This window comes from Tenebrio molitor, chromosome 8 (assembly GCF_963966145.1).
Source record: "Tenebrio molitor chromosome 8, icTenMoli1.1, whole genome shotgun sequence".
NCBI lineage: Eukaryota > Metazoa > Arthropoda > Insecta > Coleoptera > Tenebrionidae > Tenebrio > Tenebrio molitor.
The window spans coordinates 10693985-10717420 of NC_091053.1; the positions used below are offsets into that span (position 1 = coordinate 10693985).

The 23436-nt window shown below is 42.9% G+C and overlaps 1 protein-coding gene and 3 long non-coding RNA genes across 9 annotated transcripts in view; 2 read left to right on the forward strand and 2 right to left on the reverse strand.

Annotated features, from left to right (window-relative positions):
* Positions 1 to 23436, reverse strand: part of LOC138137147 (myosin heavy chain, clone 203-like) — a 305955-nt gene that overhangs the window by 150833 nt on the left and 131686 nt on the right. The gene's annotated exons all lie outside the window — the stretch shown is intronic.
* LOC138136426 (uncharacterized) lies at positions 859 to 6610 on the forward strand. The gene is made up of 2 exons (XR_011161280.1): positions 859 to 1095; positions 1190 to 6610. It is a non-coding gene; the product is annotated as an uncharacterized lncRNA (long non-coding RNA).
* Positions 7118 to 8733, forward strand: LOC138136443 (uncharacterized). Of its 2 annotated transcripts, XR_011161291.1 has the most exons (5): positions 7118 to 7369; positions 7421 to 7660; positions 7721 to 7779; positions 7893 to 8257; positions 8502 to 8733. It is a non-coding gene; the product is annotated as an uncharacterized lncRNA (long non-coding RNA). The 2 variants fall into 2 exon arrangements; XR_011161290.1 differs by lacking the exon at positions 7118 to 7369 and having other exon boundaries at positions 7376 to 7660.
* On the reverse strand, positions 21431 to 22533 carry LOC138136444 (uncharacterized). Its single transcript, XR_011161292.1, has 2 exons — positions 21901 to 22533; positions 21431 to 21842 (listed from the first exon to the last, which is right to left on the reverse strand). It is a non-coding gene; the product is annotated as an uncharacterized lncRNA (long non-coding RNA).

Genomic DNA, 23436 nt, shown 5'->3' on the forward strand with positions numbered 1-23436 from the left:
AAGGACTATACAACAATATGAAAAATAAATATTTTTTTGCAAGATTTTGGCAACTAACAGTGGTACTAACAATTTTAACCCAATTTTTAGTAATTTTTATCTCGAAAACTAGAGGACTTTTATTAAAAAAAATTTTTGCCTATGACCTTAACTCACCATCACCAATTACCGGTATTTTTTTGTACTAGCAATTTTCAAACACCCTGTATTCACAAAAGTTACACTTAAACCACCGTATTTCATTAGGAGACGTGTGTTTCATCGATTCGTGAAATTTTAAAATTACTTTTTGCTTAGCCTTATATTCACATTTATCGCACTGAAACCATTCTATTTCATCGCCGGGCGTATGTCGGTAAAGTTGATGTTTTCTTAAATCTGCCGCTTGTTTAGCTTTATATTCACATTCACTACACTTAAACCATTTCATTTCATCAACGGGCGTGTGTCGTAAATGTTTATGCATTTTGAAATATCTCATTTGTTTAGTTTGATATTCACATTTATCGCACTCAAACCATTCTATATTTTCGAAGGGCGTGTGTCGTGTAAGTTTATGTTTTTTCAAATTTCCCGCTTGCTTAGTTTTATATTCACATTCTTCGCACTTAAACCATTCTATTTCATCGACGGGCGTGTGTTGCGTAAGTTTATGTCTTTTTAAATTCCCCGTTTGCCTGGATTTGTATTCACACTGATCACACCTAAACCAATTTAATTGTGTTGGCGAGAGTTTCACTTCGTTGCGGGTATCTAAACTGGCCATTGCACTCATGGGTATGAAACGTAGATACGGCAAAAGCAGGCAAAGGGGAACATTTAGTTTGTGGGTGCCACGACGAACTGGTTGGGGTAAGGGGATATAAACAACCAATAATATGCAAGTATTTTGATTTGAGCGCGCTGACGCCCGATTGACATTTCTGATTTGACAAGATGACATTCGTTTCGCGCCAAATTCTTTGTTTTGGTTTTGTCGTGTTTAGTTTTCTTGGTTAGCGTCGGTTAAGTGAGTGTCGGTTTTAATTTTTTAGGAAGAAGGATACGCAATTCCAGAGTTAATCGGCAAAGAAATTGTTATGTAGGTCATTCTAGGTAAGCATAAAGAAAATGCTTTCAATAAAATGGGAAACTTTAAGAAAGCTATCCGACATGTGTTTCATGTTTGTACATTAAATCTATTTTTCAGGTCGGTCAACAAACAGGAACCAAGGATTATCAAATGAAATTCTTGTCACACAGCCTCAACAAGTAAAGTTAAGTTGATAAATACAGATACTGCACTTGATTAAGTTTTATGTTTTTATTCCAGAGTCAAGTCCATCTGATCACTGCTTTTTGTTTGTATTGTCTGTTACATCGAAGCTAGTTTACCATGGAAGCTGTTGGTCGTAAGAAATATTGCTGCAAGTATCCAGGATGTGACAACTGGTACTTACTGGTTTTATTAGGTGATGTGATAATAATGTTTTCATTTTTTTTTTTATATTGAAGAGTTTTTTATTTTGGTTTATAATGTTTTATTATGTTAATAGAATATATTTTGGTTAATATGTTGAGATAACCGCTTTTGAATTCAAAACTAACCGCCAATGAAAACTATAGAATTACCGGCGTTCGGTACCGTCGGCGACCGCTTGGGGGCGTGGGGTGAAAGTCGACAGGGGATGAACGGCCATGTTTTTTTTTGGAGGGCACTTTTTTTTTGACCGCAGAGTAGTACAGAAGTACCGTGTATTTTTTCTGTGTGCTAATTGTGCGATTTTAGTTGTTTTTTTATTGAACTGTGCTAAATGTTGCTGCCCAGCTGCTGTTTTGAACTAGGTATGTTTGCGGTACTAAAATTATGTCTGTTTCGCGCGAAATGTATTTTAATTATCATGATGGTCGCACGTGGGTTGTTGATGTTCCCACCATATTGTATAAAATCCGCAATTATCTCGACCATCCCCATGTATCACGCTTTTAACATTTGTAAGCTTGTGAAGGAGAGTAAGGCCGCCTGGTTCTAGGTTTGTAAATTTTATAAAATTGCACGGATCACGTTTTTTTTTGTTGTCAAATCTGGTTTTACAATTCACTAACTTTCCTAAAAGAAAAGGGCGCCAAGTTTTAGCGCGGGTCTGTGGCTTTTACTTTTATAAGCGCACTCCCTCATTTTTGATCCCCTTCTAATTATTCCGAGTGACGCTTTTGGTGTGATAAGCATCTAGTTATGGTTCAACACTTTAATCAAAATTGCAAAGTTTCCACTTTCCATCCCGGTAGCAACCAAATGTTTATATTTCAGGTGTCTCCGTGGGTTTTTCCTTAGCTAGGGATCTACTACATTTAGTCCCGGGGCGCCCTCCATATTATTCAGGGCGCCCCCCTTGTCGATGATCCGGCTCTAATAGGCTAGGGTCGACTGGACTGTGTTTTTTTGTTTTATTGTTATGTATGTGTTAATGGTTGTTACCACCTTTCCATCCCAAATTGAAAGTGTTCTTAGATAGCTCTGTCAACAAATATTTGTCGCGTTTCTTCTTTTGTTTGTTTTTTCCAGTTTGCTGTAGCTGTAAATTCTAGACCTTACCGCGAGGGTCTCTCTCTGTTTGAGGGGTTTTGTTTTTCCTCTAACCTCCCAACGTTGAACACGACCTCGCGGCCCTCATAAAATTTGCACCCCAGGGAGACCCAAAAACCTAACGCTTGGCAGGACTTGTTGAATGCTGGGTTTTACTCGAGCTCCATGGCACACTTCCGGAAATGTGATCAGGTCTATTTTCCCTGAGTCTGTGTAGCCTGACAAGCGCGTTGTGTTTTCTTTTGCTTTGGAAAAGTAATGTTCACTTCAACCGATGAACTTAGTGTACCTCAATTTGTTGACTTACGTAAAGCAGTTAGGACCTTTCCCTTAGCACTAAATCACGGGTAGGCGGGAAATGTTAAAGTCGTAAGGATAGGTGCCACAGCCCACCGGACCACCCAAAGCCACTCGCTCCTTCTATAGCGTATCTGCCGCACATTGTAAATTAACTTGAAAAGGAGAAAACATGCTAAGGTTCTCGTCTAGTGCTCGCTCCCGCTCGAACGGTCCGAAGTAACTGTTTTGTTTGTAATGTACATGACCCTCCTGTTTTCTTTTGAATTTGAATTGTGTTGTTTATGAAATCAGTTTTGCTCAATTTTCACTAACTGTCCCGTCTACGTTGTCACTTCGGACTTGTTCGTATTTTTAGGAGAGGTTTTTAGCGGAGCCTCATTCGGGGGTCTAGGAGGATGGCCAGAGCTCACCATTTTCCTAGAGTTCTAAATGAGTAGTCTTCTCACATTTGCGGAGACTTGGGTGCCCTCTCCCGAGACGTTTTATTATTAATGAATCCCGGCGTTAACGAAAATCATAACTTTGAATAAATAGCTGGTTTTAATTATTGTGTTGTTTTATTTGCACTCTTCTGTGTGGTTCACAAACCCTGTTGGAACGAATCTGGTAATGTTTAATTTGTATTTAAAAAAAAAAAACACAACGAAGGGAAATTAACTAAGTACGATCACGCGCTCTTGGCCAGTTTTTTTGAATTTCGCGGGTTTTATTTTTCATTGTGTATGTTGGTAAAAAAAAAAAATGAGATGGCCGATTGGTGGGAATTTTGAATTACCCACTTGGTTCATCACAGAATTTTGGTGCCGTGACCAGGATGACAGATTGTGAACCTTGTTAGAGTGCAAATTGTTAATAAGAATAATCTGCTGTTTCTGTTTTTGTTTTGAACTAGGTTGCTGCGGAAGGACACCAGGTGGCAGTGGACTGCTGTTGAGCCGAAGGAAGTTTGACAAGACCAGAGAACCATTCTTAGACGCCGTCTTGGTGGAATTCCCGGATTCTAGCAAAGCCGTCTATACGCAAACGGACGGTTCCGGTGCCGAACGTTATCAGCTTCTAGATAACGGAGAACGTGGTGTGATCGGATTTGCGAGCCGTATTCTGAGAGGACCAGGACTTCTGTACACCGTGCCAGGAAAGGAACGTTTGGCGATCATCGTCGGGCTCCAGAAGTACTGGACCATTCTGGAAACAAAAGTATCGTGGCGGACACACTTTCCAGGTACCGCCTGGGACTAGAGGCCCGCCCGGGCGTTCTCAAATTGCCCGTGTTGCTCCGGTTCTGACATCTGGGGGCGAGGCCATTTCCGCCGTCTTCGCGGTTTCCGGTTCACGAGACCTGAGGGTCATTTACCCAATTTGAGGCACCCCACTAAACGATATTTTTCTCGGGCCCATGTTCCGGGGGGAAGTTGGAAGGGAAGGGCGCATCCGAGGGGAACTAATTAGATGACAAGTGCTGGCCGAGAAAGTCACCCCAGCTTTCAAGGAGAAGTAGGACCACTTTGGAGTTTCTCAGGTCTATTCCATGTCGATTCTTGCTCCCTGGGGGCGTTGCGTTACCGGACCAACCTGGGGGCGTGAAGTTAGTAGGATGTTGACGAAATGCTCGACGTCCCCGACATCGCCACCACTGCCAGAGAAGGTAACTCTGATATCGTATACGTTAGTTGACCAAAGGACCGGATACTGTTCCTATCTTTTTAGCTCCCACCGTTCGTACTCGGGACGGATTTTTAGACGCTGAATCTTGGGCTTGATGTGTACACCACCCCACGCCGACGAGAGCCACTGGGAAGCGAGGTCGAGAACGAGAAGACTGCAACCACGGACAGGAAGTGTCTCCCTTGCTACGATGCTCTCCACGCCGAAGACACTTGGGGGCGTCTGAGATAACCGCTTTTGAATTCAAAACTAACCGCCAATGAAAACTATAGAATTACCGGCGTTCGGTACCGTCGGCGACCGCTTGGGGGCGTGGGGTGAAAGTCGACAGGGGATGAACGGCCATGTTTTTTTTTGGAGGGCACTTTTTTTTTGACCGCAGAGTAGTACAGAAGTACCGTGTATTTTTTCTGTGTGCTAATTGTGCGATTTTAGTTGTTTTTTTATTGAACTGTGCTAAATGTTGCTGCCCAGCTGCTGTTTTGAACTAGGTATGTTTGCGGTACTAAAATTATGTCTGTTTCGCGCGAAATGTATTTTAATTATCATGATGGTCGCACGTGGGTTGTTGATGTTCCCACCATATTGTATAAAATCCGCAATTATCTCGACCATCCCCATGTATCACGCTTTTAACATTTGTAAGCTTGTGAAGGAGAGTAAGGCCGCCTGGTTCTAGGTTTGTAAATTTTATAAAATTGCACGGATCACGTTTTTTTTGTTGTCAAATCTGGTTTTACAATTCACTAACTTTCCTAAAAGAAAAGGGCGCCAAGTTTTAGCGCGGGTCTGTGGCTTTTACTTTTATAAGCGCACTCCCTCATTTTTGATCCCCTTCTAATTATTCCGAGTGACGCTTTTGGTGTGATAAGCATCTAGTTATGGTTCAACACTTTAATCAAAATTGCAAAGTTTCCACTTTCCATCCCGGTAGCAACCAAATGTTTATATTTCAGGTGTCTCCGTGGGTTTTTCCTTAGCTAGGGATCTACTACATTTAGTCCCGGGGCGCCCTCCATATTATTCAGGGCGCCCCCCTTGTCGATGATCCGGCTCTAATAGGCTAGGGTCGACTGGACTGTGTTTTTTTGTTTTATTGTTATGTATGTGTTAATGGTTGTTACCACCTTTCCATCCCAAATTGAAAGTGTTCTTAGATAGCTCTGTCAACAAATATTTGTCGCGTTTCTTCTTTTGTTTGTTTTTTCCAGTTTGCTGTAGCTGTAAATTCTAGACCTTACCGCGAGGGTCTCTCTCTGTTTGAGGGGTTTTGTTTTTCCTCTAACCTCCCAACGTTGAACACGACCTCGCGGCCCTCATAAAATTTGCACCCCAGGGAGACCCAAAAACCTAACGCTTGGCAGGACTTGTTGAATGCTGGGTTTTACTCGAGCTCCATGGCACACTTCCGGAAATGTGATCAGGTCTATTTTCCCTGAGTCTGTGTAGCCTGACAAGCGCGTTGTGTTTTCTTTTGCTTTGGAAAAGTAATGTTCACTTCAACCGATGAACTTAGTGTACCTCAATTTGTTGACTTACGTAAAGCAGTTAGGACCTTTCCCTTAGCACTAAATCACGGGTAGGCGGGAAATGTTAAAGTCGTAAGGATAGGTGCCACAGCCCACCGGACCACCCAAAGCCACTCGCTCCTTCTATAGCGTATCTGCCGCACATTGTAAATTAACTTGAAAAGGAGAAAACATGCTAAGGTTCTCGTCTAGTGCTCGCTCCCGCTCGAACGGTCCGAAGTAACTGTTTTGTTTGTAATGTACATGACCCTCCTGTTTTCTTTTGAATTTGAATTGTGTTGTTTATGAAATCAGTTTTGCTCAATTTTCACTAACTGTCCCGTCTACGTTGTCACTTCGGACTTGTTCGTATTTTTAGGAGAGGTTTTTAGCGGAGCCTCATTCGGGGGTCTAGGAGGATGGCCAGAGCTCACCATTTTCCTAGAGTTCTAAATGAGTAGTCTTCTCACATTTGCGGAGACTTGGGTGCCCTCTCCCGAGACGTTTTATTATTAATGAATCCCGGCGTTAACGAAAATCATAACTTTGAATAAATAGCTGGTTTTAATTATTGTGTTGTTTTATTTGCACTCTTCTGTGTGGTTCACAAACCCTGTTGGAACGAATCTGGTAATGTTTAATTTGTATTTAAAAAAAAAAAACACAACGAAGGGAAATTAACTAAGTACGATCACGCGCTCTTGGCCAGTTTTTTTGAATTTCGCGGGTTTTATTTTTCATTGTGTATGTTGGTAAAAAAAAAAAAATGAGATGGCCGATTGGTGGGAATTTTGAATTACCCACTTGGTTCATCACAATGTATTACATATTTTATAAGATTTCTTTTTATACATCATATTTTGTTACTTTGAAATATTTTATAATAAATGTTTATTTTTGTACTGTACATTCATCTTTCATTTATAGTGATAGTTTTATTTTTGTGCTTTTAACTGAAATTATTAATTTGATTTTACCGAACATTGGTAAACTACTCTTGTTCGATGAAATCAAATTAATAATTTTAGTTAGTACTGCCACGACGACACAAGGAGGCGCTGACGTTGTGCCTCCAGTTCAAACTTAGGGAGTTTTCACTTCTTAAGAGTAAGTGTTCTGTGATTGCACTATTAACTTATTGTACTATAAGATATTAGGCTTATTACTTTAAAATGAAAACTTTGCACATTAAAGCTGTTTTTAAAACACGTATCTGACACGTATGTAGGTCAGTACGTACGTATCGTGCAAAGAACATGGAGAAATTGTAACTTGAACCTTGAACTCATTCTAACCTCCCTCCCTAACCTAACTAAAAAAGGCGGGTAAGGTAAAACAGTGTGGCCAGATTTCTGACAGCCAAATATTGACATAACCTTAGTTTCTGCAGGTTTCTCGAGGCCTTCGCAATTTATCACTTTGTGCAAATTTGTCTTCTTTGAAAGAATTTACAAGTCATTACATTGACAAATCTCTCTGTATGACAGATCGTGAAGTGACTTCACAAAGTGAATCAACTGTTATTGTTGTTGAGGAATATAATTATACAGTTCATCAAAAGAATAAGAGAGATTTGTATACTCTCAAGTTTACTATGCCTGCACCCACAATGATTTAAAAGGTATCTTTCAGATATTCGGTCTGATGTGTGTATATTTAATAACATTTGATTCAATTTTAGGTTATCAAAAAAATAACAAAGTGAGGACTAGAAAAGCTGGAGGGTCTGTTAAGATGCAGGTATTTGCCTATCAAGATATTTTATAAAGTTTTTTATCAATGGTAACCAGTAACCACTAGAATTATATTTTACTATTTAAGTGATTTATTTATTCATGCTGCTGAAATTTAAGGTGTAATAATTGTCAATTTGCAAAAAACCTATGTTGGTCATGAAGTGGAAGTACAGACTCGACATTGATCTAATGAAAACAGAAATCAGAATTGTAATTGTTGAAAATTAAGAGCAGGCATAACAACAGATAGAATTTTAGAAGATGCAAGGAAGCAATGCAGTGAACAATTATCATGAGAAAATTTATTAAATAGGAAAGATGTGAATTATTTGTTTACCAAACATAACATTGACAAAAAAAAGACATGGATGAAATGATTGTAACAGCACTAAAAGTTCAAAAAGTTCCTTTTTGAACAAGATAAGAAATAACATATGCTGTATTATAGGTTAAAACATATTTACAAAAATTAATTAAAATTTGTGAGTAAATTTTGTCTCATCAATTGTCATAATGTTAGTGCAACTTTATTTCCAATTTTCGCTTTTTACACTCTCCAAGATTTGCCCAAGGCTTTAAATCTGCCTTATTTAAGACAATTTAAGATAACACTTGCAGTATTTTCGTGAGTTCAAAAAAAAATACGAAAATTAATTTCATAACCTCACTTTTAACAACAATTGACTTGCAAATGAAAACTTAATCAATACAACTGGAATTTTGGAGGTTTATTAGAACCAGTTAATTGGAATGGCTTCACATCAAACTTGGCCAGCATGTGAAGATTTTACATACATGAAAGTTTGGGAAACGATTAAACAAATGGAGGAAACTCGAACAGTAAAATTACCTCTGAAGAAAATAAATCGCGAGGACTTTTTCAAAAAATTTCAGTAAAACGGATTCTGAATAACAACTGGCGAATTCTAAATTACAAATGACGGACTTTGAATTGCAATTTACGCTAAAGGCCGTGTAGCACCCCATAGTACTTTTTTACACGAAAAATCTTGAAAGTTGTACTTTTTTTGCATCATCTTATACAGTGCGCCGTAAAATTAACGCATAATTTAGAAAATTAATCGTATTCCTTTTTAGAAAATTTTTCACTGCCATTTGGAAACCAAAAATGTTCATTCGGATTATCTTAAAGTTTAAATCCGATACTCATTAGAAAACCACTTTTCATAATGCATCATTTAAAATTTAAATTTACAGGCTTTTTTAGTTTTTACACAGTATGCGCTAATTTTGCGGCGCAGTGTAGCATCTCCATGGAAATCTAGCAACAACACAAAGAAAAAACCAGAGTTTAATTCAATCGAACAAAGAGTAACATTAAACGATGAGAAAATTCAGCAAAACAGATCGCCACATTCAACAATGTTAAAATAAGCAAATCAAAACGCAACATTAAACAATGAGCAAATAAAAGAGCACAAAGCGCAAAGTTAAATAACGATAAAATAAAACGCTTTAAATGGCACAAATCCAATAATCGCTGGTAATGTTAAACAAAAAGAAAATGGCGGGTCGGGTGCCGTTAGAAAATGTTAGTGAAAGAAAAAAACAAAATGGACGCACGCGGTTCGGACGACGGCCCCGAATTTTCGAAATCACCAGATTGCTAAAAAAAATAAACCTCCCGGGAGAAAGATAACGCTTAAAATTAACAAATGGGCGCTTATTAAAGAAACAGCATGCAACAAAATGAAATCTACAACATACCCTTACCACGTGGTCCTGGTCCCAAAAACAAAACACAAAAAAAGGCAACGAAAGTGGGATAAATTACCCAGGTGAATTAAAACGTCGAATTCCTCACGGGGGCATAAAATATCTACTCGGGACGGTAGTGAAATTGATTCTGATTTAACTTACAAATTTGAGAAACTGGATCGCTCTTCGCAAGGTGTGTTCGTTTCGAAAAACCAAACAAAAGTGACCTCTCCCCTTCAACCACGCGCGTCAGAGACCCGCTTCATCCCCGCTATATTTCCGCTCTCCGAGTTGCCAACTCCCCAGGATTACCGACCCCATCCCTTAGTTACTAGTCTAGCCGCTAGTACCTTCACATTTGGCGCGCTCTCGTGGTGGTACCGGTAATTAAAATTTAAATTTTAAACTGGGTCACTAGCACTACATCACACTTAAACAATTTTAATTTTGTTCCAGAAAGTCTCACTTTGTTGTGGGTATTTGAACTGGCCATTGCACTAACTTATTGTAGATATTATGGGCTTCTTATTTTAAATCCACATTAAAGCAGTTTTAAAAACATGTATTTTATACATACAGGTGTCCCAGAGTTGCGAAAAAGCTCCATAACTTGTTTGTTATTAAAGATATAAACTTTTTCTTTTTTCTAGATGATAGCTACGCTTATACTGCATATTCGGAAAATATTGCGGTATATACAGTGCATTTTTTTTAACTGTTGCCATAGGGAATTGCATGGTAAAACTTATACCCCCTGTTAACTTTTGTTCTGATGAAAATATTCAAACCATTTTTGTGAAAAAGTTGGAAGATTTTTTAAACTATCGGATAGATTACAATTCAATATCCTAAACTGTCGAAAAAGTTGTGAAAAAAATATTTTAAAGTGCGCCGGAATAATAGTACGTCGAGCGGTCGCCAGAATAGCGTCCCTGTCGGCTCAACCAGCATCTGAGCAAATTCCATTACAGTGCGACATTTACAAAATAGTCGAAGAAAAACATTTTGAACAATTCTTTTGATAATTTCTGTTAAAAGTGATACTTCTAACACTAAAATTAATGAAAAATAGTCAACTTTTTTTAATGAAATTGAAAAAAAAAATATTAATATGTGTTTCTAGAGTTTACGAACCTAATTTAGAGAATTGGCAACGAACTTTTTTGTTCCACTCAGTATATACCTATTGACATATTATTTTGTCTTGGAAAAATAGGGTAAAGTAAAAGCATTCCTCGATGTCCAATAAAATTTCTGTTTAAAAACATTTCGATCGTTAAAAAGCACATCGTCATATAACTTGCCTCGCGTACAAACGTGAGCCACAAGCTCGAAGCTAAATAACGAAGCAGGAACCTATAGTTGTACATTTTTGAACAATAAAAACTTTAACTGATACAAATAAAAACCATCGTCTAAATTTAGATATCCTTGAGAGAAAAAGAATACAAACAGCATAAATTGCCCGTGATTGAATTATAGATTATTTTGATTGATATTAAATAACAAAAGGGTGAACGTACTGTTACGTTATAAATTACGCTCCAGAAACTGGGCAACCCTGTTACCGGTTACAAATCCGGAATGTTCAGGGGTATAACGAACAAGTCGTGGCTTCGACTCGGTTTACAATGCGAACCACGAGAAACGCCGACCGAAGCTGAAAAATTGGTGAGAACAGCCCGGAGTACGGGAAATGATACGCAATCTTCCAACTAATCGTTTATTCAGATGTCAAACAATGAAAATAATGATATAAATGAAAAAGAAAACAACGAAGCCTGACTAGCCCTATGGCGTGTACAAAATTGAATAACCCTAACTCCTCGGAGGGTCCTCCGGGTCCCAGATATTCAACGAACGAGTACCGGCGAAACAGTAAAAAAAATTCCTTTCTTTAGCGAAGGAGGAAGGCCGACTGGTCCTACGTAACGTCGCTATTCGGCTACGCCGCCCGCATAAGCGGGGAGGTCCTCCAAGTCTTCCTTCGCTCCAAAAAAAAATTGAAGTTAAGATGTTTTTCTCCGGTACGGACCGGTGAAGAACCACGCGCAAAAAAATGTTCGGTGAGCGCGATACACAATTCCTGGCGAGGTCACTCACCGATTGATAATCGTTCGTGAATATAAAAACCCGACGGACTTGATAAGGAAATTTTTTTCTTAAGTTAGTACGATTAATGAAATGACGCGCCTTATTATAAAACTGCAACTTTAACAGTGGAACAAATTATAATCCTAAACGCGATATACAAATTAATGAATTTGATGGAACTTTTCACCCGTCGAAATAATGAGTGACAATGGAAATTTGACTATAGTTAAATACAAACGCTCAATTAGTTCGACGGAGTGACAAAATACAACCGAAAACTTTGAGAAGCTACGGCCTGTAAAAATTGGGGTGTCACCACTGCTCCCGACTTGCTGGTGGGTAGATCCGGCACCTTCCGGTGAGTCCGGGGACGACCTGGACTGACAGAACTCGACGAGATCCTGATCCGCAAAAGCGTTCGGTCTGGAACCTTCCGTAGTGAAGTCCGTGATCCGCTTGGCGATGTGGGCGGTGGTACTTAGACGAATCGTCTCCAACGGCCCTCGTGAACTCCACTACGTCGTCTCGTCGGCCCTGCAAATTCACTCGATCACTGTCCCCTTGACTCTCCCCAGGCACTGACAACACTCCCGGCAAAAGGTCGTGAAAAATCCCCCGCTCTGTCTCTGGTTCCCCCGATTTATAGCTTCCACCCCCTCTGTGCGCAGATTTTTCGGCGGAAGTCCGAGTACGTTTCCGTCGCGATGGATTCTAGAACATTCTAGAAAAATCGCGAAGATTTACAATCGCGCGGCGATTTAAATCGTAACACGCGACCCCCCCTAAAATATAAAAATTGAGCTGGGCGAAATTTTTACAAACCGTGAACCGATAGAGAAAACTGGTGGACCCCCAACGTAGTAAACTCGACCACGGAGTTAAATTACCTTACAAGATGAATGTCCAGTAGATGATTCTGTTCGGGGTGAAGCCCCAGGTCTCTGGAACAGACCTAGCAGTTTGTAGTCCTGCCAGACTGACGCGATCAGAAGGATCGTATGCAAATTATTTAAAACTTGACAACCCAAACATAAAATAACAAAACTCTCCCACACCCCTTGCTGCTATTTAGCCGCAGCCGCTGAAATTTAGTTTCGGAATGATAAGGGGTCCGTTTTACCGTATCTGAAGGAACCGACAGCCACGTCGATATAGCGGCTTGAAACAATAGGCATTTGTGCAAATTGACCCGGTTGCTGGACTGCCCTGAAATTTGGGGTTTACTCCTGAGCGCCTTGATGGTCTGGCTACCCCGTGAGAGACCTCCGCTCGCCCTTCCATCCTCCCAAAGATTTGCAAAGCTGATAACCCATGTGCGGCTGTGTAGCCGTTGCTACCACAACCGAGCACGAATTTCAAAACAACACACGAAAAACCCTGAAGACTGTCAACATTGGTGGGTCAAGTTCGAAATAGCCGCTGGAAACCGTCGGCGCGCTCTTCGCCCGCGTCCCACATTGATGATCGTGCGTTCGTTCCCCCGAGTTGCAAAATTCAAAAAACTGGCGACTTTGTCAAAACCCGATTCAATTTCCCGAACGGAACGACATCACGGTGGTAGGTCTTCTTCGTCGCGTGGACGGCGCGAAGATCTAGTGCAAAAGTAAGGAATTAAATCCGCAACTAGGCGTTCGACCACTCTTGGTCTTCCGTGCGTGAGGTTCCAAATCCGCCGCAGCGCTATGGCGCCGAGTTCCTCGACCGTTCAACTTCGGCCCTCCAGAGGACACTCGCCCCTAGTGAACCTCACCACGATTCTCCCTCTTTCGCCCCGGACCGCCCGCGCACCACGCCGACGACCACGCTACCGTCCTCCGGGTCTTTAACCTTGACGACACGACGTCCGAAAATACAACTTTCGTCCCTTGCGAACTAGAAACTCCTCGGATTCACGAAACGCAACAACCAGACAGAAAAATGGAAACGCAAAACGCAACGATTCACTTGTCACCCCCAATGTTGACCACGCGACCGTTCGCTCTTCGACACCGAGCCGAACCGGTGAAAAAAAAAAATCGCGAAAGTGACCTGCCGCACTCCCAACCAACCTCCCAAACTCCAAAAATCGACATCGAAAATGGACGAGGACGCTGGCGACATTCACGATCCAAAAAAGAAAAAAAAAATGGGAACTCCAGGTCCCGACAAAACTTTGCAGCCCCCTTTATGCCGTCCTTTCTCCCGACACGTAGGACCGAGGCCACGTGCTAGCCGTTCGCTCCGGTTGGTCCCGGTGAAGTCCGGTGAGACTCAAAAAAAAGAAAGAAAACCTGAAGATTGTCCTGGTGACTGCGAAACACGATTGAACGTTATTCATTCCAGCTCGTGTCGGAACCGCCGTCGGAGTCTTCATACTCCCGTCCAGTGAACTCCGGGCAACTGGAATCATGATCGTCCTCGCTCTCGCGTGTGTGATCTGGCTTGAGGTCCTTTACATGCCATTTGCCTTTGTAGACACCGAGATCGTCCACGAGGGCGTAGACATTTTTACCGAGGCGCTCCGTGATTGTAAACGGACCTACGAATGGTTTTGCCAATTTGGCGCTAAAATGTTTGGTGCCATCGGTTGTCGGATAGGATCGTTTCCAAACCAGATCACCCACCGCATATTCAACTTCCCGACGCTTCGCATCGTAGTACCGTTTCGCTCTATCCCGGTATCTGTTAATGAGTCCCGTTACCACGCGCCGTACTTTGTCCAACTTGGACTCCGTCACTTGTTCCCCAAGTGGGTTTGCTTCCGCACCGTCGTCCAGCGATTCCCGCGTCCTTCGCAGTTTATGTCCCGTGCCGTGGTCTATCATTTCGTTTCCGAAATTTAAAAGGTACGGAGTCTGTTTGGTAGCCTCGTGTTTGGCCGTTCTTAAGGCGCACGCGACGCGATCTAAATTTTCGTCCCATTTCCGTTGATCCTGATCCGTATACGAGACGATCAGTGACTTCATGGTCCGGTTCACCCGTTCCGTGGGGTTGTTCTGAGGAGTGTATAGAGAATTATAGTACGGTTTCACTCCGTAATTATTTAAAAAGTTTTGGAATTCACGACTCCTTCCGAACTGTACCCCATTATCCACGATAATGAACTCCGGGACTCCGAACATTAAGAACACTCTTCGCTCTATCTCGTCTATGACCTTGCGTGCTGTTGGCGATCGGACCGGTACGAATAATGGAAATTTGCTGAAATAGTCAGTGATGACTAGCACGTACTCGTGGCCGTTCGTACTTCGTGGTAGAGGACCAAACAGATCTGCGCTAATCATTTGCCACGGGTGGGAAATTTCGGGACGAGAACCCATGGTTCCGGCTGGTGGCCGTTGTTCCGGTTTGACACTGGCGCAGACGGGGCATCTCCGGACGTAACGACACACGTCCGCTCTCATCCGGGGCCAAGTATGGCTGTCGTGGATCTTATGATATGTTTTATAGACGCCGAGGTGTCCACCCGTGGCTGCGTCGTCATGATACCGTTTGAGCAGCTCATCTCGCGAACCCTTCGGTACCACCCACTTCCACTGCGGGTCGAGCTCCCCGTCACGACGTTTAACCCTCTTGAAGACGTGACCGTCACGGACTCTAAAGTTCGGATACTTCAATGGATTCTCGGTAATTTTTTTAATTAGCTGCTCGATAAACTTGTCACCCTTTCGTTTGGCCGCCTCCAATTGTTCGATTTGGGCCGTAACCGGAGCCACCGCTCGCGATAGACAATCCGGTACGACGTTTTCCTTACCCTTCCGGTGTACAATGTCAAAGTCGAAGGCCTGCAAGCGCATGACCCATCTGCCGACGCGTCCCAACGGATCTTTCAGATTATTTAACCACAGTAAGGAGTAGTGGTCGGTCACCACCGTGAACCGCGTGCCCTCTAGGTAACATCGCAGACGTTCAATCGCGTAGATGACGCTGAGACACTCCTTCTCCGTGGTACTATACCTCTGTTCCGCCGGTAACAAGGCGCGTGACAAATAACAGATAACGTGCTCCTGACCGTTGATGTTCTGCGTGAGCACCGCCCCGATTCCGACGTCGCTTGCATCGCACTGGAGAGTAAAGGGATGGTCAAAATCTGGACACGACAAAATCGGCGCGTTGACCAAGGCATTTTTGACGTCTGTGAACGCTTGCTCACACTCCACAGTCCAGGTGAAACGCGTACTTTTCCTTGTCAAGTTGGTGAGCGGCGCCACCATGGTCGAAAAATTCGGCACGAACCGCCGGTACCAACTCATCATCCCTATCAGACGACGGACATCGCGAACACCCTTCGGCGGCGGCATGTCGACGACAGCACTGACCTTAGCCGGGTCGACGTTGAGACCCCGTCGGTTTACTACATAGCCTAAATAGCGGAGTTCTGGCTTGCAAAACTCACATTTTGACTCCTTTAAGGTCAGTCCTGCCTCCGACAGCTTGTCGAAAACGGTCTTCAAAATTCTTCGATGTGTCTCGAAATCCGGCGTACTGATTATGATATCGTCAAGATACGCGAACACGTAGGGTTCTAAATCGGGAGTGAACAATTTATCCACCAAGGCTTGAAACGTGCCGGGCGCCGAATGTAACCCAAAGGGCATCCGCTTGAATTGAAATTGTCCGCGTCCCGGTATTGAAAAAGCCGTCAAAGGCCTGCTACCCTCCTCCAAGGGGACCTCCCAGTAAGCGCTTCTAATATCTAAGCTGGAGAGATATTTTGCGTTCCCCAAATTGTCTAAAATGTGGGAGATGTTGGGTAGAGGATAACACACCCTCTTAGACCTGGCATTCACCCCGCGGAAGTCGATCACGAACCGATAGGAGCCGTCCTTCTTTGGTACCATGAGGTACGGTGAGTTCCACTCCGACTCGGCCCTTTCTATGACTCCCAGCTTCAACATCTCATCGACCTCTTTGTCTATGAGACGCTGGATGAAGGGGCTGACGCGGTAGTTTCGAGCCCGCACCGGTTTCGCACCCTCGATCAACGTAATTTTGTGTTGCACAACGTTTGTACAACCCAAAGGCGTGTTTTTTGTCCGGTTGAAATATTCCTTGACGCAACTCTCCAAGTCCGATGTTTGTACCGCCGTTAAGTCGTCTTTCGTCATCAAATGGTTTATCAGCGGTGGTAACAAGGTAACGTCGGCCTGCGAGTCCGCGAACTCCCACGTTAGGTGGCGCAAATTCGGCACGATGCCCATGCCGATCCAGAACTCGATCCCCAGGATCATCTCGTGGCGTACATCGGGAACCACTAACACCTCGAAAATGCCCACCCTTGATTCTAACGTCACCGGGACGTTCACCGCTCCTATGCAGGAAATTTCCGACGCGGACGCGAGGGTACAACTATCTATCCTTGTAGAATGTAACTGGAAACCCAGCGCTCGCAATTTCTGCCACCCGGCTGATCCGACGAAGACGCGGTTCGCCCCCGAATCCAGTAGCGCTGTGAATTCGCAACCACAAACGCTAACCTTCAGCTGTGGACTCTCATCCTTCCTAGAGCTTGCAAAAAGGTAATTCAAAGCCGCTTTGGTCGAGTTTATTATGGAGGGCAACGCGCGACCTAATTGCGCTGTCCCCCGGACCCGTTTCCCAGATCCCGTGTGCAATTTGGACAGTTCGTGATGGTATAGTCCGGTTTACCGCACCCGAAACACTTAATTTTCCTTGCGTACTGGCAATCGCGAACTTCGTGGCCCGTTTTCTTGCAACGGGGACAAGTAATTTCCTCCGGACGAGAGGTAGTGACCTTTGGTGCCGTTGACGCATTTGCCGCACGGTCCTTGTGTGATTGCGCTCTCCGCTGAGCGTCTACATGCTGATCAATGCTGAAACGATTTGCGTCCAAACGGCGGCATAACCGGTACAACTCGTCTGGAGTGTCGACTTCCTTGTCCCACAGTCGATCCTGGTAATAAGGGAGAATATTGCGCCGAATCGCGGTCATCTTCTCCGGGAACGGCAGCGGTCGCGGTAAGTAACTTTCTAACTGCTCGAAACGTGCGAGAAACATGCCGATGGTTTGACCACCCGTCTGACGATATCTCAGAAGATTTTCGCGCGCCGTATCCGAGTAACCGATTGGTAAGAACTCCTCCTTCAACCGATCACATAAGTCTGGCCAACTGGACACGCGGTTTTCGACCATGCGGTACCAAATTAAGGCATCGCCTTTGAATAATAATTTAGCGTGTCTCAGGAGGTCGTCCTGTGGCAGGCCGAGGGAGGCACACCTCTCGTTCACTTCCACAATGAAGTCGAAGACGGCGAGGTCATTGCACCTGTCCCCCTTGAACACGATGTTCCAGCTCCCTATCTCCTGGCCCCAGTTATGGTAACTCCTGGACGGGGTTTGTTCGACCACTCGCTCGGTTCGTCGCGGGGAAGAAGTCGCGCCAAACTCTAGTGGTCCCGAACGCATGGACAGCTCTGGGGTTTCCGCAAGGAACTTCACACGAGTTGTGAAGCTGTCTATGGCTCGATTTAGGTCAGCAGTCAGTTCCCCCTTCGCCTCCACCTGCGGTCCCGGTTCCGCCGCGAATCGACTCAACCGCTTCCTCAAATGAGCGATCTTTGTTGCTATCGTGCTGTTGTTGGCCTCGTCCAACACCCTCGCTAAAAGTTCCTGAATTTCCGTCAGAATTTCGGAGCACCGTTTCATTTCGTACTTGGGGTCCAATCTTGGGCCCGTTTCAAACAAAACACCGCTGCTCTCTAGCGCAAGATAGTATTTGAGATTGTGCACCAGCTTGTCAACTCCGTCCGCGTCCGTGACTTTCGTCCCACGGACCGACAGCTCATGAGTTAATTCCTCGCGAGAGAGGCATTCCGGTGTAATAATCAGCTCCATGGCCGCGTATACTAACAACCGCTTACGAACAATACAAGAGTTTTTTTTTTTTTTGGGAACCAGAGAACAAACAGATCGTTCACGACTCACCCCCTGCCTGTGACACGACGATGACGCCTGCAGGTCCTGGCGGTAACGATGTGAACTCCTGGTCCTTCTGCTCGTCTCGCCTCAAGATTGGGTCGGCTTTTCTGGTCAGTTAGGTTGTCAGGTTCCAAGTGTGTTCCAGATGAAAAACAAAAGAAGAAATTAGACCAAGTCACAAGATAATGTTTTCCCGCTCTCCGGGGCAATCAACCCTCAGTCTGCGCTCTCGGGCCGCGCTACCGACGACCGAAGCCAACGAAATTCAAAATGAATCCCGGTTGAGCCCCCAATATTGTTACGTTATAAATTACGCTCCAGAAACTGGGCAACCCTGTTACCGGTTACAAATCCGGAATGTTCAGGGGTATAACGAACAAGTCGTGGCTTCGACTCGGTTTACAATGCGAACCACGAGAAACGCCGACCGAAGCTGAAAAATTGGTGAGAACAGCCCGGAGTACGGGAAATGATACGCAATCTTCCAACTAATCGTTTATTCAGATGTCAAACAATGAAAATAATGATATAAATGAAAAAGAAAACAACGAAGCCTGACTAGCCCTATGGCGTGTACAAAATTGAATAACCCTAACTCCTCGGAGGGTCCTCCGGGTCCCAGATATTCAACGAACGAGTACCGGCGAAACAGTAAAAAAAATTCCTTTCTTTAGCGAAGGAGGAAGGCCGACTGGTCCTACGTAACGTCGCTATTCGGCTACGCCGCCCGCATAAGCGGGGAGGTCCTCCAAGTCTTCCTTCGCTCCAAAAAAAAATTGAAGTTAAGATGTTTTTCTCCGGTACGGACCGGTGAAGAACCACGCGCAAAAAAATGTTCGGTGAGCGCGATACACAATTCCTGGCGAGGTCACTCACCGATTGATAATCGTTCGTGAATATAAAAACCCGACGGACTTGATAAGGAAATTTTTTTCTTAAGTTAGTACGATTAATGAAATGACGCGCCTTATTATAAAACTGCAACTTTAACAGTGGAACAAATTATAATCCTAAACGCGATATACAAATTAATGAATTTGATGGAACTTTTCACCCGTCGAAATAATGAGTGACAATGGAAATTTGACTATAGTTAAATACAAACGCTCAATTAGTTCGACGGAGTGACAAAATACAACCGAAAACTTTGAGAAGCTACGGCCTGTAAAAATTGGGGTGTCACCACTGCTCCCGACTTGCTGGTGGGTAGATCCGGCACCTTCCGGTGAGTCCGGGGACGACCTGGACTGACAGAACTCGACGAGATCCTGATCCGCAAAAGCGTTCGGTCTGGAACCTTCCGTAGTGAAGTCCGTGATCCGCTTGGCGATGTGGGCGGTGGTACTTAGACGAATCGTCTCCAACGGCCCTCGTGAACTCCACTACGTCGTCTCGTCGGCCCTGCAAATTCACTCGATCACTGTCCCCTTGACTCTCCCCAGGCACTGACAACACTCCCGGCAAAAGGTCGTGAAAAATCCCCCGCTCTGTCTCTGGTTCCCCCGATTTATAGCTTCCACCCCCTCTGTGCGCAGATTTTTCGGCGGAAGTCCGAGTACGTTTCCGTCGCGATGGATTCTAGAACATTCTAGAAAAATCGCGAAGATTTACAATCGCGCGGCGATTTAAATCGTAACAGTACCTATCGGAGCAAAAAACTCGAACGGCCACCAACAGCTCTGACCGCTCGAAAGTGAATTTTTGTGCAAGAACAGTCACCACCGCAGCTCAGCCTTTCGAGCGATTGCGGCAAAATTAAATCGAAAATTGGAATCCATCGGGCGAAGCGAAAAAGGCCGGATCGGGTACTCACATGAGGTGCCGCCTCTGAAGAAATCGCATCCTTAAAAAATCGTTCGCCGCAGTGCTCCGGAGCTTGGTCTTGCACTTGAAACACACACAAAGTGGCGCGAGATGATCGCCGAGGAAACCGAGACGCGTCTCGAGAGGTACCGCTTTCGCAGTACAACACGATGGAATGGACCGTCTAGTACTGGAACCTCTATTTATACCCTCTGTTCAAAGCCACCAAGAAGGAGCCCTTAGAGTCGCCCCCTCGAATTTCTTCTCCACGCCGACAGAAAAGGGCAGCTCTTATCTGCAACATCATCGAGTCTGGAGCTTCGCCGAGTGTGACAACCTTCGGCTATTAGTACCCTTTGGGACCAGTTTTACGCCGAAATCGGATCGAGGCGCCGGACGAGCTGAAGAATCGCCAAAGCGGATTTGGTTTTTTTTTTTTTTCGAAAATAAATTCGTTTTATTGACAAAAATTCATTCACGTGTTTGACCACTCGTTCCGCGTACGAGCAGCGGCTGATGTCCTGAAGCATTTTTTGTGAGCGTGCGACCTCCTCGGGGTGGATATCGAGAAAATCTTTGGGGAAGAGTGCAAAATTCGTGCGGATAAAAGAGTTGGGGCAGAATAATAGCGGAAGTGCCTCAGAGGAAGCTGTTATCTTTGTAGCTTCCCACTCCTACGTTACCTCGTGTATAATTAATCTTCTTTTGATTTCCCTATTTCATGAATACTTTACTTTATTTAGAACACGGACTAATTCCGAACGTACTATACCGGATATATAGTGGTAGGTTTTATCTTTCACAGATGTGTTGACGCTCACAAATAAAAATAGTTTTATCACGATACGTTGTCCGGTTTTGACAAAACAATAATTTTTCGGATCGTTGTGCTTTCATTCAAAATCCTGCCCGCCGAAAATAAGACGCTGTAGGGATATCCATAGATAAAATAATAAAGATAAATAGAATGCAAAGTCTCTTGATTTTTTTTTGAGCAGCAAATGTGGCGTCATCTGTTGAGTTGTGGACGGTACAATATTCCATAGCCTACTGGATGTTTTCCATTATTACTTTATTTTTATTATTAAATAATTTAAAAAAGATAACAAAAAAAAACAGGTTAATTTTAATATTTTTTATTTTCAACATCTTATACATTTCTACAGCGTAGGAAGTGCAAAAAATTCTCTTAATTTTGAATAAGCTCTCCTAGATTGTTTGTAAAACGCCAATGCTAAGATTTTATTTTCTGTAGTGTATTTGCGCGCTTTTAGTTTAACGTCTCTTTTTTTCGATTGTACCAAACAAAAATGTATTGCATCATCCCCCAAAACTTTACCTTTTAACTTCATTTCAAATTTTGAGAATAATTTCACACGGCATTTGATTTTTTCAACAGAAAACTGGTTACTTTCTTTTGAAGTTTATATTTGGTTACCGGATATCTCGTAAGGAATTGTAAGAAGTCAATTCGGGAATTCTTTTTTCGTAATTTCCATGAATAATAATCCTTGTTGGATCATCCTCATTTTCTAAAAAGTTTGAAGGTGATTATTATAGAATTTTGATTCTAAATAGTTTTCACTTTACCCATTGGAATTTGTAAGCTAGGTATTGCCGTATTTTTCACTCTATTGTTCGTGTCGTAATCGAAAAGTCTGAAATGTGGATGCTCAAACCGTATATCCATTGTAAACTTTCATTTGATCGATTTCGAAGAGATAAACATTGCCCATTCTTCGTAACCATTCCCGAAACCGCGCAGGATATTTTAAAGGATTGTGAAAATATGTGGCGGGTGCTAGCACTTTTGAACACTACATAGCTTCATAGTATTACAGTTTTAGCCACAAACACGAATTGTCGTATTTAAATTTTTAGAAAAGACGTGATAACAGTACTTCGTGACATGAAAGTAAATGAAATGAATTGAGACAACTTTGATTTCAAAAGTTTAAATCTTCCTTCCAAATTTGCGCCATCTCTTGGCTTGTGGACGGTGCGATAAACCATTACCATGGATTCTGTTGCAGAAAATTGATAGGCCTCTTTTCATTCTATTTGTCTTTATTTTCTCTATGGGGATATCTATGGCCCCTACAACTAAGTTATGGTACCGACATCTGGCTGGCCCAGAATATGGTTGGTAACGCTGAAGTCACTATATGTCATCAATAAAGCTGGCTATGATTTACATTTCATTAATTGTTCTGTCACTTCATACTGTCATTGCGTTGTAAAATCATTATTGTAAAATGTAAAACCACTCATTGTAAATAAAAATGCCCAGTTGTTTCATTACTAGTTGTAAAAATACACATGAGAAGGGATTTAGCTTATACAGAATCCCGAAAATTCCTGAGCGTCGTGGTAAGTGGTTAGAAGTCTTAGAACTAATAAGACCATATAAGAACCTTACAGAAACAAACAACAACTATTAAGGCAAGTACTTGTTATGGTAGTGTATCTATGAATAAAAAGAATTGGTTTATTTACATACAGCATATTTGTAGGGGCCATAATAATACAGTGTGGAATAAAATGATTTACATCTAGTTGCCGAACTATTAGTTCTGTCAATAAATGTCATCAATCGAATTGACAATTGTTACAATTTACTAAATTGAATTAACAAACGTTGGTGGCCACTTTCAACACTAGCTGTGACTTGCTTTAGTTAGCTCCTTTTTAATTTCAATCTCAACTTTGCATTCATATCATCCCTTCGCAATAAATCACATTTGGAATTTTGGAATATTTGGCGGTTAGGCTTTCTTTTTTTTGTAGAGCGGCATTTCGTATTTTTACATGGGTAATGCAAAGGTAACTAGATGTAAATCATTTTATTCCACACTGTAGTATATTATACGCCAAGGTGAAGAAGTTCATGATTATAGTCAGAGCGCCAAGATTAGAGCCCGAGGCGTGCCGAAGGTTCTAAGGCGCGAAGACTATAAGGGACTTCTTCACCGTGGTTTATATACTATTTTTTTCACTACTGGATACGTTAAAACCCTTTCTGATAATAATTATTAATCAAATTATTTTGTCTGATGCGACGATCCGAGTTCTCATTTTTCAACGGTTGCTATGAAAATCGTCTACGTTAACCAATGAAATCAACGA